Genomic DNA, 19,116 nt, shown 5'->3' with positions numbered 1-19,116 from the left:
TTAAAGGTGACTTAACCACCATCAATTTCTGGGCAGGCCGACTGCTTGTAAGGACAGGATCGCTCAGTGGTCACCCATCCAAGCAGCAATCACGCTCAATGTTGCTTGATCCTATCCTACAGCAATCGTTGTACCCGCTAAACTACGCTGTTGGTAAATTATTATGAATAAATATATAATCCCTGGCGAGTGTAAGATAAGATCATTTATGGCCATTCAATGAAAAATAAATTTCGACATCTTATTCTGTCACAATATTTTATATCATGTTTCATTTCAAAGACACCTTGAGGAGTATTATCTAAAACCCTAATGTGAAATAAGAAGCTAAAGAGAGCAAGAATATATTTTTTTTTAATTTCCTGCAATAGCGACGTCATTCGGACCACTACTATGAAAAATTATACGTTCACTTTAATTGTAAAGCAAATTTTTATCATCGGAAGATTATGAAATATTAGCATCTCATTCCGTATTGTTGTTCCAAGTATTGGTTCAAAGAACTTCAATAGGAGTGTTTTGACTCTGAAGTACACTACGAAACTTCCCGTAGCAATTCTAAGGTAACTTATAGTGGTTTTCAAAATCCCAAAGTCCACATTAAATATACTTTAGTTACTCCAGGAAGGAGTTTTATATTGCCTTCAGTAGTACCCACACTTTGAACATTAACATGAGCAACGATATGTTCCTTACCATCTGAGAGGCATTAGATACACTCGAAAAACTTATATCCAGGCATCCTATTCGGTCTCGTTATTTACGTAATAGTTCAACTACCAAATCTGAGTCTCCGTAACCCATTTTCAATAATTTGCCATAAATATTGTTTTAAACTTTTCATAATGATTTTCAGTTACATTTTGGTTTGATCTTTTATCTCAAAATAATATAGCATAGAATTAATATTTTCACTATCAAGAAGTTCGAAATAATTGTGTTAATTTTTGCTATTATTTACTATGAATTTTATTGAAGAAAGAAACTAAGAGAATCAGCTCATTTCAGGATTAGATCGTCCACCGAGGAATAATATCAGCAACTGTAATTACTGGAGGTAATGTTTATCTGATTTCACTTGAATTCTATTTTATTCCTAATACTTCCATCTGAAATGATTGATTCAATTTGTATATTTTATTATTTCAGTCTGATAAATTCCAATGGAAATATATAAGTAGTTGATTTTTAAATAAAAAAAAATGAAAAATTTGTTTCATTTACGATTATTAATACAGAATGAGTATGGTTTGACACGTTTGTCACTCATCTTTTCATTTTATACGTACGATACGCTAAGCAAAACAACACAATTTCAACATAATAAAATGTTTCATGAGAATAAAAACAGAAGAGAGAAACCCAGCAAGGGCTGCTGATGAAGCAAACAGGAGTCCTTCAGTACAGAATTATAGTAATAAAGAAATAAAAAATTAAAAGTAACATTTAAAACCTTAAAAATAAAACTTGGAATTTTATCATAAATTTGCATTTATGTTATAAGTCAACTACGATTATCGAACATTTGTATGGAATACATAAATATTTAAAAAATACTTTAAATTATTTTACAAAGAAAGTTATTTTTGGTATATTGTGTTTTTTTAGGTTGTTTAACTATTATAAAGAAGTAAATTTGAATACAAATTTGTATAAATATTTTAAATGTTTGTGTGACGCACGATTATTAAAATAATTATCTTCTTTGAACTTTCATCGCATTGCTCTTCAATAGGAATATTTCAACAGGTAAAGAATTTCATTAAGCCCGAGTATTAACTTTGCTGTCATCCGGAAAATTCAAAATCAGAATTAATTGGAAATATTGCTTAGAATGTGTAAATCACCGAATTCTCAATTTAGTTTTAATGGGCTGTTAACATAGGTAGCATAATTAAGATTTAGTTATACAATTTATTTAACACTATTTTTATACAATATTTTACCTGTATAAAAGATCTTGATCAGCCAAGGCGAGCTGAAGACACGCTACCCAATTTAGCCGAAAGTGGTCCATCCTACTTCGTTGAAAACATAGCGTGATCTCAACCAATCAGAGACACGTGACCTATGCATCCAGCTGTATGTGTATAGCCAGCCATGTAGCTCATTGGAGCTGTATATAAAACTACATATATAAATGTTGTAAATATTATACAATAAGTTTTATTCTAGGCCCGGCTGGTATGTACCTCAATATTGGTCTTGTTACGGAGCTCTTAAGTTCATTTATTTTTGAAGTGTAATTTTGCGAAGGACTATTAAAAATTATATTTTTAAACAAATATTTAATCCAGCAGATTTTAATAATTTACCGAGGTAGGCTCGACTAAACGCATAATCCATCATACTGCTGAGGCAACATCGTCTTTATTGTTTTAAATTGATGCATTAAATAGTCAATTGCTTTACATAATTAATCGCCCAATATAATGACTAAGAGCTCCTTAATGAGACCTATTTCGAGCGTTTTGAACTACCCGGTCAAGAATAACTCAAATTTTAAATTGGTAGAACTATTAGCAAAGCATCCTGTGTATTCTTTGTTTGAAGTTTATTTTTGGCGATGGGTGATTGTGAAGGAAACACAATTTTCCGGACATTTGCAATCGTTCAGTGAAATAAAACATCAGTAAAATTACTTTTCGAGATCTGCAATCTGATTTACCTCAAGAAGGAATAGGATTGCAGATCTTGAAATATAATGTTGCTGATTGTTTGTTTCACTGAACAATGGCAAATGTCCGGTAAAATCCTATTTCATCCTGAGTATTAGTATCCACCCCTTGAAAATTGATATAAGTATATTAATACAACGCACAATGAATCTGACATTGTATTCTTATAACATACCAAACTCGTACCAACGTGTGATACCACAGAGCTTAAATATAATAGATTTGATCAAGACAGTCTCCGATGCTCAAGGTGGCGTTTGTCTTCTGGGAAATATCAAACGTTGTATCGACATCTCACATTTCACAGATATGGCAGGAGACCTTTTAATTTTAAGTAATGTTAAGCAATAACCCTTTTGAAAATATGTTAAACTTTTTTAATTTCAAATTTTTTAGTTTACTTTTTAGTTTTTTGTAGTCAGTTTCAAGTATCATAACCAATATTTTAACAGCAATCCAGTTAAACTTAGGAATTACTCTTGGCTATTCCTATCTTGTGTTGGTTTGGTACCTACTTCTTGATTAAAACTTTATCTATTCACCTCATCAAATATTATAAAGAATACTAAGTATTAATAAATATCTCGTCAATAAAGACAGTAAAATATAGTTTTTCTGATTTTCAATGAATTTTCATCACTCATAAGCACTCTTTCATGGCGTATTGTATCATTAAGCGTTTATATTAGGAGCATGAAAAACCGCAATGAATTATTTAAAATTAATTGTAGTGTTGTCAATTATTATGATCATCATTTATGCCTAACACAATAAAATCCCCTTTGTCGGTAGCGTAGATGTTTGTACCGCATGCACACTCCATTGATGGTCACTGCTCATATTGATGTGGGCTCAGTGCACGTATCATTTACCTTCGTTAGAAATATCTAATCTAGTTTGTGCATTCTACATATACTTATTACGTATTAGTACAATAAATATACAAAATTATATAAATTCCTATTCTCATCCTTGTGTTACTAAAGAAGAAACAGATATTCCGATTTATTGCTTCTATTCCATTTTATATGATTGTACTAATTTCTTATCCAACTAAACTAACTTTCAGTGATTCCAATACATTGGTACTATTAGTATGGGGTGTAGAGTATAGAAGTCGGAGGATTTATAATTCATGGGTAAGTGTATAAAATCTATACATTTACATGTCCATTGTTAGTTTCTACATTGATGGTAAAAACTCAAACGAGTGAAAACATTTTTACAGTTGCTAAATTTTAAATGTGTCTTTTAACTACACTAAATTAATTAATTTTGCCAACTTTATATGCAAATATCCAAACCCTCACTAAGTTAATTAGATAGCACTATCAAGCTAATTTTTTTAAGTTTTATACCTTTTTCATAAATAGACAATGTACCAATGTTGTATTTTGATGTTAACGAATATGATATGAGGTTACAATGTTTAATTAGCGCAATTGTTATTCAAATATAAAAAAACTAGTATAACAAAAATATATTTTAACAAATGAATTAATAATTCTACAAAAGTTTGTGGCATAATATTTGTCTTAAAATTATAATAGAAGGTTGTTTCATTACAGCTGGCTCTTTATTCTAGCATAATTCCATATTTATATTATCGATTGTATAAAACAAATTTCAGCAATGTGAATTGAAAATTTAAGCCTGCCTTTTAATGAATATTAAACACCATTGCAATGCATGAATTAGTAATGGTATGTTATTTCGGAACTAACTACATAAAATGTTGTATATTATTATTATTAGCAAATTAATAAGTTAACAGGCTTAGCTGTTTATTACTTACATATTGCACTGCTGTCAGTCAACAGATGAACGGTTTATAGATTTCAGTTATGTGGAATGTTTTACTATTTAAATAACAATATATAAAAAACTGGATAGGTGTTTAACAATGGATTGGGAACTTCAAAGTTTATATGCGATATAGATTTCACTAAATTAGTTTCTGACAACATTAAATCATGAGAACTAGGAACAGTACTAAATGTGCCTGCAGCAGGAAGGTTGATATGAATAACTGCTTATTGGTACCCACACAATGATATATCCATTTGGAATTATACGTATGTAATGTGTATAAATAAATCATTTAGTTTTGAGCGATTGTAGATCATGTATTCCAAAGGAAACTGTAATTGAATACTTTTTCATTATTCCGAACAATAGTATCTCCTCATCACCAAATGAGCATAAAAAATAAGTGTTACTTATAATAACACCTTTTTATATGTATTTATTTTTTTACTATTCCGTATGAAAAATTTATTATCTCAGTATCAAGAGATTGAAAATTCCCAAGGAAATTCACTTATAATTTTTGTAATCTATCCTATGTATGTCAAAACTCAATTTTTATTGACACACCTTAACAGTATTAATGTCTAAATCTGAGTGACGAATATTATCTATGTCTATAAGGTAAGTGTGATAATGAATTTTGTTTAACGTGGTTATAAATCAACTTATTTCAGTTGTCTTAAACAACACTGCTGATTGATTTTTTGCACCACTTTGATTTTTTTTTGCATTGTCTTATGAGACAATGTCAGAATAAATAAATATTTAAGAAAAATCAGTAGAGTCATGTGGTATTTTTACATGTCATACGTTAAAACATGAAATCCAATGATCTCAACTAATCCAACATAATTGTATGGTGAATTTTTTAGTTGAATTTTATTATTTAAACAACAAAGTGAAACAAAATTTAATGATTCAGAATTTGAATATGAATAAATTATTTATTCCACCAAACAATATCTGGAAATATTACAAGGTTACATAATACTTGGGAATTAACCGACCACTGTTTCAAGTAGTGTGGCCGGTGATAACAGAATGAAATCATTATTATCAGCTACAGTCCAGAGTTCAAAATTATAAAACACCTGAGCCGCCTCTCTGTGACGTCTGTCAGACACAGCTGACCAACTTATACTGCACAATACATATTATACAAATGAACTCAATTCACTAAAACATTTCTATTTATTTTTATTACACATAATACTAATACTACACAATTTTAGAAAAGAAAAATGATTTTCTCACTTACCAACTGCACACATAGACCAGGGAGACTACAATAAAAAAAAAATCAATTTCTGCTGAGTAAACAACCATTTTTTTAATCTGTTACAAAATTTACTAATATTGCTTAGACCTTTTATTTCCAAAGGCAACTACTTAAATATATGTTGTCCGAGATAACAAAAAGAGTGTTTAAAAAATGATTTGTAAACTTTAGGCATTCTGAAAATTCTTCGGTAAATATTTCTTGTAGCGTATATCAAATCAATTGTTCCGTGGTTACCACATCTTGAATAAAAGAGTCTTAAAACTTTGAACACAAAAAGATGCTGAAGGGGCAAAACTCTTAACTCATAAAATATAGGGAAAGAGCTATCCCGTCTATTTTTATTTTATTATTATTATTCTTAAAAAGTAGTTTTGAGTAACTCTTACCTTTTCAATTAGGTATTTAAATGTCCCGCCCCAGCTAACTAATCCGTATTGTAATCTGGAGTCAATTAATGCAAAATATAAAATTCTCAACAAATCTTTAGAACGAACATTTCGTAAAAAAATGTCCTAGTTGAAGATTTAAGTTTAGTCTGTAAAGTTGTTATGTGTTTACTCCAAGTACGTTTACTGTCCAACATTACCTGTTGTTTGCCGAGGTGTGTTAATAATTCTTAGACAAGTTATTACCTGTCGGTCTATCTGTCAATAATGAAATAATGACTTGAAATTTAGCTTTAACCTTCAGGGATGCATGTTACACGATAATTAGTGCCACGTTCTCTTCTTGAATATTTACATTCCTTGGATGTATCTCGGCAATCTTTTCTATTGGATATCCATAACAATCAGCCGAAAACGAAAAAATAATCAGAAGTGTATTTTCAAGCATAGTAAGATAATTATTTTGCAAAAGATTATTGTAACATCTCCTAGGGTTAATATATGATTAATCTCTTAGATTAAATTTATCAGATCTGCAGCTGAATTGCTTGGAAGCTCTATGAAAAATTGCTTAGATATATTTATTGGGTGAAATTTAGCATTGATTTAACCTGTTACTTTATTTGCTGAAAACTTTTATTTCACTTAATATCTCGAAAACAAACTAACTTTAGACTTAAAACTGTGCATGATGCCTCATTTTTAAAAGAGAAACACTGAGTTAGGATATGGTGTGCATGTCACTCCATGGGGCTGAGCTTAAAGTAAGCACTTATTAGACTGGTCTTAGAGAAAATTATGATGAAAAAGATTAGATAGAAAAATCAGTGATTTGGAAAGAAAACTGAGTACGCCAATTTGATATTTAACATGTGATATATTGACACATCAATCCTTCCTATCCTAACACATAAACATATGGTGAATTTCTTAATTAAATTGTATTACGTAAACACAAAAAACTGTATCCTTCTTAATAAACAAAAATGTGAATGTATCATGTGACAGGACATTTTTGAGACAGTTTTCATCTCTAGAATTTTGCATGAAACCTCTTTTTTATCTAAACAAATATAAAACGGATGGTGTATGTCCGACCATAGAGTTTGGGCTGAGCTTCATTGAATCATGTCACTCTGTAGATTGAACAATTACGCAACGGAATGAAATATTAATACACTAGATGCGGCGTAACTTAACGTTAGGTAACATTATGCAACGGAATGAGATGTTAATACACTAGAGGTGGCGGAACGGAACACAACGTGACGTATCATTACACAACGGAATGAAATGTTAAAACACTATAGGTGGCGGAAACACAACGTTACGTATCATTACGCAAACGGAATGAAATGTTAATACACTAGAGGTGGCGGATCACAACGTTACGTATCATTACGCAACGGAAAGAAATGTTAATACACTAGAGGTGGCGGAACAAAACGTTACGTATCATTACGCAATGGAATGAAATGTTAATACGCTAGAGGTTTCAGAACATCACGTCACGTTACATTACGCAACGGAAAGAAATGTTAATACACTAGAGGTGGCGGAAGACAACGTTACGTATCATTACGCAACGGAAAGAAATGTTAATACACTAGAGGTGGCGGAACACAACGTTACATATCATTACGCAACGGAATGAAATGTTAATTCGCTAGAGGTGGCAGAAACGGGGACTTCACTTACATTATACAGTTGAATGGAATGAATGAAGGCTACACAGCGGCGAACTCAATTGTTTGACTAGGTGTGCTGTCCTTTACAGAATGTGGGTTTTAGTAGAAGTAAAATTTTTAATTTTTAATTACAGTTGTTAATTATTACAAATTATTTTTAGGGATTTAAAATAAGAAATCTGTAACTTTGATCCGACTTTAATATACAGTGCTTGTAAAATTATTAAACTAATAATATTTTTCTTCATACATTCTTACTCTGCCGATCCTAATGGGCCACTGGCCTATGCGGGGATCTTATCAAAGAGCATAAGGGGGACAGTTTATACAGTACAAGTTAGATTGATACTGATAAATTGTCACAAGCAGGATTGGAACGTGCTCTATCTCTAGACCCTGGTGTCTTGGGACCACTCGATCATAAGCCTTCCAATTTTAACCCACATATATTTCTTTATTTCTATCTAATAGGGTTAAAACGAAGGCTTAGATGTCGAATTATGTAAAAAAGAATAAAAATGCTACACGGCACACGAGTCCTAAGCAGTAATCTGGTTTTCAGGATAGACGGCCCTAAGTTATATTTCCGATATCCGAAAATGAAGTTGCTGAGTCAACATTCACCATTGTTCTGTCGTTTCGGGTTGGCCAAATATTTGGTTCTCGTAAAAATACATTGTAATACACAGCTTAAAAAGTAATATAGTCGACTTTAAGTATGTATATTATGTTACATAGATGGTATAAAATATTTATGAACTTGTTACGGAATTGTTCTTAAAATTACTTAAGAAAAGTAACACTATAATGGTGGGTACATTTTAAAATCTTTAAGATATTTGATCCCTTTTTTTAAACTTTACCATCTAGATGAATCCAAAGGTTAAATAATAAGCTGGTAATAGTACAAAATAGTGGTGGTTATGCATGTATTCATGCGTGTATGTAAGGTGAGTGATATGTTGTGAAACTAACTCTTACTAGTGGCGTACTGTTTTTAATGATGCAAGTAAGGACGGGAAATATTGTATATTACCATGTATATTGTATTAAGATATGAGTGAAGAGCCATTTGAACTGTTATATGACTCTACTTAGTGTTTGATTATGGCAATGGAAGACCCTATCGAGAAAGTAATCCACCGTCACAAGTGCCATTTTTTTGGAAAGCTGAAATGAGATGGTGTTAACTGGGTTCCATAATAAAAAAGACAAAGTGAAATGTATTCGCAGATTATAACTTTTCTATTTTTGCAAATGAAAACCAACCACCAGAACCTTTAATAATAATTATATCATAAACAAGCAACAAAATACATATAAGGATCAACTTTAACTGTCAGCCATACTCTTACGAAGCTTATTTAACATTTATCTATGTATAGGACGGTTGTTGAGATTAAGTTTCAAATTGAGAAAAGTTTTTTAACCCTTATAACACTTTTCCAGTTTATCTTCTATCACTAATTCAATACAAATTTCACGAATTAGATTCGTCGTCATCGTTTCACGTAAGTTTAGGAAATGACTGTTATGTCAGAGTTTTAACTTAAAAGCTGAATTATTATAACGTAATTACATTGAACACCAACCTCAAACATTTAAAGAGAATATTTTTAATTTGTTTTGTCTGTTTTTTGGGAATTCGAATTTACGTGGATAATTTGAAAAATGCTCCGTACTTACTGTCTTGAAATTTTCGTGCAATATTTGTTATAGCTTTCGGTCTATCTTTTGGGAATTCCGATTTCGGGATTAAGAGCCCGGTACTCGATGTGGCTCGGGAGGTTTCTACGAACTGCAACCCTGCGAGAACACCGCAAAAGGGTGCCCGGAAGTAGTGTCTCCTCCATTCAGTCATTTTGTGTGTCATTCATAAACTGGCTGTGGTCAAGCTCAACACTCATCATAAACAGCCCTGAAGCCTGAAACCGTGTTCAATCTCTGGGAGACTATGCAGAGTTCTGCGAGAGCAGGAGATGCTACGCCGGCTACGTATCCTGATATACCTCTCTGCCTTCATCCAAGTTCCTGCGATCCTGATATACCTCTCTGCCTTCATCCAAGTTCCTGCGATCCCATTTCTTGTTCTTCGAGACCGTCTCCAATTAGTTGTTTGGGTAAGTGTCATGTTTATCAATATTTAATGTATACTTATAATTTGATATATCTGAGCATTCATTAACTAATAATAAGTATCAAAACTCCTAAGCTAATTGTCAAGATAAAATAACGCAATATGTGTTTTTCCAAATTTTAAAGATTAGTTTTCTTAACCCATCATAAAAAATATTTTTCTACTAACTCTTATTTTGTATATTTAATTCATAATACCTACAGGGTTTAATGTCTAATTTAACTTGAAATATTTTATTTTTACAATAAAAATTAAATCCATACCTTTGCGATCAATAAACAGGATTGAGAATATTACGAAGGTTTTGTGTGGTGTTATTTACTATCTATACTGAAAATGTTTCATTTCGTAGTATGTTTCAAAAACAGATTTCTACATTGAAAAAGCGTATGATGTGAATACTTTTGATTAGTAATTATGATTCAGAACTTTTAGTATTTTCAGATGTTCAATATTAAAAAATATATAATGTTGGAAAAAAGGTTAGAAAACATTAATATTATATTTTCGGACTTTATGATACATATTATATACAGTGTGCCTGTATAATTACTATTGTTTTTACATACAAAGTCTATGCACTGATAAATCGACTTCATGTATTAATTAGGACTACTATATGCTAGATACTTAAGTATTAAGTTATATAAAAACGAAAGCTATTTCTGTCGGTACATGGTTACGTGCCCAATTAATAAATATTTAGTACTTTTTAGTAATGCTTATTTATTCAGTAGACTGAAGACTATTTAATAATTCCTAAGTTAATGAAAAAAATTGGAAAGAAATAAAATTACAGCTGATTTTTGTTTTATAATTGGTATTTTATATCATAAATACAAAAACTACTTTATCACAACCCTTCTAACGGCTACACTTTATACTCTTTTTCGGTCTACGAGCAGGTATGGTGCTAAGCATAAATTAAACTAAAGAAATATATTAAATTAAAATGAAGATTTCTATCCATACATTAAATAAATTTTAACTGTTAACTAAATAATACTAAACTAATAGGTCAGAAATTTAAAATATATATAAAAAAAATTATATTAGATATATAACTTTCTATATCAATTTGATCATATAAAGAGAAGACAATGTTTCCAGAGTTTGAGTACATAAGGCCACAATAAATTGATTATAGCGAGTAAAATCTTATCATATAGCTAAGATAGAGGTCAACAGATAGGTTATGGTTAAGCCATATCAAATAAGAGGAGATAATAATTTTGGAAATGATTTAATATAACAAAATTAGGAAATATGTTACATTTATATCAATATTTTATTGAATAAACCACTTAGCAAACTAGGGTAGTTGTAAATTGTTTGATGATAAACAGTAATCAATCCTTCTCTGGAATCATAAAATCCAGTAGAATAATATACAATTATGAAGGTATACGTAATTAAATCACTCTTGCGGTGTAGAGATAATACCACAGTTTGGTAATTTGGACATTTGTTACCAAGTACAGGAACATGTATAAAGTATGAACACGAATAAAAAAACATGCGTGTTTTGGGTAATGAAACATATTGAGTTATTAAAATACTTAAACCCTTCATCAGCTAATATATATATATATATATATATATATATATATATATATATATTTGTTTCATAACATGTACAAGTTAAAAAATAATGTTTTTATTTAATTCTAGGTTTAAAGTATTTTACTGGCCGTGGCTAATTGTAATCGATAACAGATTTGGGATTTACATTTTTGTATGTTTCAATACTAGATAATAAATTAAGCTCTGAGGACTAAAATGCCTTTCTTAACGTGTCAAAAATTAAGATGTATGGTTAATTGAAGGTGAAAGCTCAATTAAGATATTAGTAAGTTTTGTTGAGACCCAAAATACGATATTTTAAATTATTTATAGATTTATTTTGTATTTTAATAATAAATATTATATTAATTATATTGATTACGACATGCTCAGGATTTTCTTTTTTTAAATAATCTGATATTTACTTGGAAAACTAAGCAAATATGATATTTGTTACAACAGTCTTTGTGTTACAGCAAATAATTACTTAAAACTACACTGTTTATGGTGTTTTCTCCTATGAAATCATTAGCTTTACTGACAATGGGTTTTTGTCTCGTATTACTCGTTTAAAGACTTAGGGGCCTTATGTTTATTGTATTAATTTGTGTTTTACCATAAACTATTACTGTGCGAAAATGAAAATACTAAATTCTACTGCGCAAAGGCTAAATTAGCTTGTAGGGAGTTGAATAACCTTAATAATGACCCTTATAAAATATATTTACGGGAAACACTAATCATTTTGTACTTTGGAAACTCAACGCTACGCCTCCTGCGCATGACCCTTGATTATGAATACTTAGAAGGATCCATAATCAAGGGCATGACCTTATTCCATAGGACACATCAATTAGTACGGATTATGTTAATAACCTTCATGGGGGGTCAAACGCTCGTTTACGCGAGTGACCGACATTTTTCGCGTCCACGAAGGACGGAAGTTTATTAAAAATATCAGAGCTTTGTAAACTTTGAATTCCTAGCTATGTCCATACTTATTGATGACGGATGTGTTCGAAATTCAGCTTCAAATAACATAGAGCCTTAAGATAGCTGTTGTTCAAATTTGAGCTTTAACAATAGAATTCTTTGCTATTGATTATGTGAGTTTTAAAAGTCTGACATTACGCAAATTTTATTGAGAAAAGAATAAAATAGTTTCTTTGTAATAAATATTAATACAAATATCCTTAGTTGTAAAGGTAGGTTTATATAATTTGTAATACAAATTGTAGTATAAATATTTGTACAACATAGAATTAATAAGTATATACGAATATATATAAATATAAATAAATATATATAAATATATATTATATATATATATATATAAGTGTGTGTGTGTGTGTGTGTGTGTGTGTGTGTGTGTGTGGTGTGTGTGTGTGTGTGTGTGTGTGTGTGTGTGTGTGTGTGTGTGTGTGTGTGTGTGTAATATTGGTTGAATGGTATTAAAATAGTTCCATACAAACTATTTTTAAAATCGTGTACTTTAATAACCTTATTTTAGCCCTAGAAGTGTTTCATTCTATTAAATTTTATTTGTAGTTTAATCGTAGTAGAAGAGCATATTAAAATACTAAAACTAATTGCAATTACAAATCTAAAACTACCACAACTAAAGAAGAAAACAAAAAAAGAACAAACGTAACACAATGGATATGTTACTAATATTTCACGATACTATGTCATATGAGTAGATTGCCATCTTCTTTCAGTTACAAATGCTAAACAATTAGGTCTGTGAAAATAATATTGATAATTTGAACATATTGATTAATCAATAATAATTTTAAACTATATACTTTTATTCTCTCATTTCGTGCATTTATACAAATTGTAATTTTCAAAACATATAATTTTAGTTGTATTTACAGATTAAACTAAGATATCTCTTAAATTTTTTATTAAAATATTATTTTATAGAGTCTTCGTGGTAAAATGTTGCCAAAAATTCGTTCAGAATCATGAATATTGCTACTTTACCTTATATTTTGACATATATGCCTAATATAAATATTTTTTCGACTGAGCCGAAGGGACCTATGTTTTATCAAAAGTATCAAACCTCTTAGGGAAGATTATTGATCTTATATACGTGTTAACAAGTAGTGGTAGCTGGTGTGCTCGGTGGAGGCGAAAGATTTATAGAGGAATGCCTTGCCCCAACATGTGCCGACAAACATATCAATAATAGCAACGTAACGGCCAATACTTTTTTTAAGAAGACATCTTTACAACTTATTTTTACAAGCTCATTTTACAAGTTAATAGTCTGATAACAACGCTAAATACAAACCAATTTAAATTGTTTTATTTATTGCTGTAATATTTTGAAAAACTTCCAGGAGAAATTAATTAAACTTAGAAATAAATAATGTTTTACTAAGATAAAACTAGAAAATAAAAACGATCACTGCATTCTGATAATATTATTCAAATAACTTTACACCAATAACAAGTGCATTGAGATAATATACAACACCCCGTTTTACTATCAACCATTTTAACAACGTTTAGTGTTTAGATCTTATTACAGTATTATATATGACCTGGGGCAGTTATTTATAACGAAGGCTATCATTTTTATTGGAAATAATCTAAACACTTTATTTTTCAATTTGATACTTGTTTTACTGGAGATTTAGCTACGAATATACATTTGCATGCACTTAAATGACTTGAATGTAAATACATTTACATCAAAATAGCACGACTAATTTATCTTTATATCATTTGAGAATTCTTGATAGGACAATAGACAATTATAGAGCAAAGTGATATCATTTGAATTTAGTGTGTACTGCAGATTAAATATTAAATATACATGTATAATTGAGCTTTGTTAAAATGGAAACTACAAAAAACTCTTTTTTGCTAAAAATTCCAAAATACTAAAATAAGAAAATCTCATTAAAATGCAATGTAGTGTAATATGAAGAAATAAATTTAATATTTTTGAGAATTATAAAGTACAGTTATAATTAATTGTCAAGGTAAATATTCATATTATTTGAGAAATCTTAATCAGACAACATCAAATAGATAATATAGATTTAAATTTGATATACTCTTAGAATTGTAAACATTAATAAACTTTATAACACTTTTGTGGATTTATTTATACAATGTACATTTCGGATTCAAAGAATCTATCATAAAGTACTTGTAGGTAAGGGCAAATGAAGTAAATAAATAATTGAAACCAAATTGTCTTATCTTTTTAACTTGGTGGCTAAGTTTTTGAAATTATTTTATATGTGATCAGTTTATATCACAAAATAAAATCTAAAAAAGTGTTGAATGCTTTATTATTGATTTACTTATATCAAACACTTTTCGGGGTTACAATTCTAACTTAGGATAACAAGATGTAAATATTATGTGACCGTAATAAAGGATACTATCCAATAATTTTTTACTCTTAGAACATCCAAAAATCTCCATTAATATTGTAAGATACAATGTAGTGAATTAATTTTAAATCCTAATGAAATATATAGTACAAATATGAGATATATATATAAATCTACGAAATAAACATAGTCACAATTTGCTGTAGCGTAGTAGTGTAAAAAGCCTACTTCCAAAATGTAAAATAAAGTCGTTCGTGCTGCCTGCTGCACTCTGCCGTCTGTGAGGCCTGTATATTACATAAATACGCTACACTCGTTGTGTATCAGGCTTCGCGGAGACGTCTTTGAAAACTACAAATTTATGGCTCATTTCATTCTTGAGCCGGATGGATTTAAATACGAACTGTGGTATAGAAAATAAATATATGTTTTTATACGAATGACAGACAAAAGAGAAATTGTGTCAGTTCCGTAAGTCATAATTGGATTCAATAACGGCTAGTCATGGAATTTGGGTATTTGGCAACGTTTTACGTTGTTTTCACATGCTCAATGGTTGAATACATTTTTAGTTCTATATAATTAAATTTTCACTTAACATTAAAAGTTTAAATATGAAATCTTTCTCGGGATATCTAGCTATATGTTACATTCAAATATTTTCATAATGTCAGGTTTCAGTAAGCTAGGTGTCACCAACCTATCGTATAGACTTTCCAAACCATTCTTTTTTCTTCACTATGTATTGTAATAAGCTACTTTCGAAGACAGCTAAGATCTGCGAAAGTCATAGTTTTCGTCATAGCTGTCAGCTGAGTTTTCCTCTAGCAATGTAACTAATTATTTCTCCCTTTTATAAAAATTGTGTACAACACTCAAGTGTGATTTTGCGTTCTGTTTTGAGTCCTATGTTTTACGTTTCCTTTTAAAAGAATAATTACTAAAATATAATATTTAAGATAATATTTGAAATGATTTCGTGTGCTATTTTGCGTTATGATGAGAAAGTGTCGTTCAATACTCGTATCAAAATTTATTTTTTCGGACTTAATGGAATTTTCCACACTTACCTTCGCCGCGCATGTAAATGTAATATTTCCCAGCAATAGTCACTTTGGAGACTAGAAGTGACATGTACTTTTTATTTTACTTCTGTTAACGAGCGTGTCGTATGTTGTAAAGTGAAACGAATCAGTTTGTTTACACATGTATTTTTTCAGCTATTTCTTCATTACCTGCAAGACCAATGTAATAATAATATTCACTAACGCTTAGCTAAATTACATGGAGTTAAATGCACCATCGCTGAACGCAGTGTTACTCATATACAAATGAAGATTCATGAGAACTATAACTATTTATAGGTTACTTACAAAATATCGTGCAGGCAGACAGGAAGAAATAAAAGATTTCCCGGCCTCTGAACTAAATAGGCTTCGTCAGCGCTTAGCAAATAAAGTTATAAGCTGAATAAGTAGTTTGGAGTTCATAGAATATCAAAATGATAATGAAAGGATATTGTAATTGCCTAGACTTTCACTTACTGCTTTTGTAAAAATAAAAAACTTGTACAATATTTAAGAAATTCTTAAGGTATCTTATAAATAAAATAACTATAAGTTTTTGTTATTAATTGTAGTACGTATATTTATTTCAATCGCATGAGATGAGTTTCTGAAATCTTCCAAAATAATTGTTATCGATGTTTTTTTATTAAGAAGCCAAATCACATGTGCATATATTTTACCTACTCCCCAATTAAAAAACCCTTAAAGAAACAAAAAATTAATGATGTACAATAAGAAATTATTATAAATTTTAAATTATACAAGAACTGCACGTGTATTATTTTTATGCAATATAATATCTGAAATAACTTAGATAACAAAATCCTCATGGAACTCCACTTAGGCTATAAAAATAATTTGTTACTCAAAATAAAGATTTTTATTGTTATGTATTTGTCCGGGAACTATTACCCGAAACACAAACTACACGTTAAAATATCTAGGAGATGTACGTCTATAACCAGGAGACATGTGTAATGTACATTATAAATTATTGGTCACCACTACAGTTTGTGAAACAAATCAAAGAAAAGATGCCGACTTTTGTTCAATGGAAATAGAGCCTATAGTGCCAACAGTGGTCTTTGAAAGGCAGGAAGCGGCAGCGTGACTAGTTATATATTGCCTATATCTGGGTTGGGCTAAATGTTCACAGGGCCGTGCTACCACTCTATTCTGTTGGTTGGTCAGTGTTTATGTTATCGACAATTTCACCATAATAAGAGAAAAGAAGTAACATCCCGCTTCGCACACTTTATATACATTTTACTTTAAAAACCTTTAAATGTACTGCCAGTTATTAAGGTTATTGTTCTTATGGTTAAATTACCGTATCGTCATTGAAACTATAGTTAGATTAAAATTGTTTGGGTATTTTGTCATGTATTGCATTTAAAATTTATTTTTCCTTCAAATCTTTCAAACATAAACTATACAAATTAAATATCAATATCAATATCAACCTCTGTAAAAAAAAACGTTTATAATGGCAATATTTAACCTATCCAGTTCCAGATCTCTGCGATTAAACATTTATATTTGGAATAACCCAATCACAAGCATTTTCCTGTTAAAAGATTCGCTAAAAAAAGATATGTTCTGTCAGGCAAAATGGGCTAGCTTTTTAGACTAGATATAGGGAACTTCGCCCAAACCCGCGGATAAATATACAATAATCGTCTTTTTGCTTAGCATGTTATCGATAATAATCACAACATAGAATAAGGAAATGGCAATTTATGAATTTTACATAAATGGAAGAAAGACCGTAGACTCGAGACTTTCTTCAAATATTAAATTTATAAACATTTCAAACTCTAAGTCTCAAATTCTATTCATTCAAGCAAGAAATTTTAGTTAAGATTCCTAAATATTTTAAAACCGTTTTTAGACAGTTCCACTTATCATTAGCTGATAGACTGACGGACAAGAACGCAATTTAGAAAGAGGAGTTGACGTAGTAGCTGCATGATTCAACTGTCAATTGACTGCCAGGTCGTGATCGGGTGTGCGTGTAAGGCCAACTGTTTGTAATGCTTGTTTGTCCCTAATAATTTTATTTTGGTTCATTGTGTGTTATTTCTTTATTTTTAAAACTTTAGCAACACTGTGTTTAACAGTTTTATCTCTTTTTAACGGCCCAATATAGGAAACATTTTATCCTAAACATGAGGTGACAACCTAAAACTGTTCTACAAGGTAAAGTACAATATTAGAGTAGAATTTACTGTTTAAGCATTTTTAATACAATTAGTTTACTTCTAGGTTCAGAAACCAGGTGGGAAAATGTTTGCACCCGAGGGCTCCCTCACGGTATCCCACGTCTAACCTGAAGGATAGAAACATGTTCGTGAAAATCTCAAACGTTCTATTAAATAAAATTAAGGTACATCATTGTCATTCAGAGGTTCGTTCTCGGGCCTCTTTCATTTCTAATTTATATATGTTGATTGAGCTCAGTTATAGAACATTATTCAGTATGCTGACGCAGAGACCCTGTTTTAAACTAAACTCGGTCCATAAAGTGTAAACTCCTGCTTTTATCGTTCTGAACTCGTCCGTTCAGTACTTCAAAGAGTTATAAAAGAAAGCATTCAAAACCAAGCATCGGTGTAAGATTTTGCCCTTCAAACAAATTAGCATTTGGAGCAACCAGCTGTTTTTCTGGGTTATTTTCTGTTGGAGGACAACAGAAAAGTTCCTATTTCTTAATAGAAGATTGAGCTAGAACAATCGTTTTGGCAATATATATGGAATAAGTGTGAGGAATGTAGACCTTATGCCAATTTGCGAACAGCTACGGCTTTTTTGCCTTACCTACTAATTAATGCCTACTTTAAAAAATATGTCGCTAACTGCTATAAAATGTGGACGTGATGATACAGTCTAGTCTTTTAAAATTATAGTTCTCGCCCCTCCAATTCACCAACTACTACTTCAATCTACTTGGTATTTAATATTGATTCAATGTTTTATGTTTGAATGTGATTAAACGATTATGCAATTGTTGAATACAGGTATAATAATTGACGTTTACAGTACAGTATTAACTGGCTAAAAATGCAAAAAGTAGATTACTATTACTAGACAGAGTATCAAGATGCATTGTCCTCAGCTTTATCCGACTATTTCAGACGTAATAGCTATGCA

The sequence above is a fragment of the Homalodisca vitripennis genome, unplaced genomic scaffold (assembly GCF_021130785.1).
Source record: "Homalodisca vitripennis isolate AUS2020 unplaced genomic scaffold, UT_GWSS_2.1 ScUCBcl_1350;HRSCAF=4859, whole genome shotgun sequence".
NCBI lineage: Eukaryota > Metazoa > Arthropoda > Insecta > Hemiptera > Cicadellidae > Homalodisca > Homalodisca vitripennis.
Note: the sequence above shows the minus strand (reverse complement) of the source record.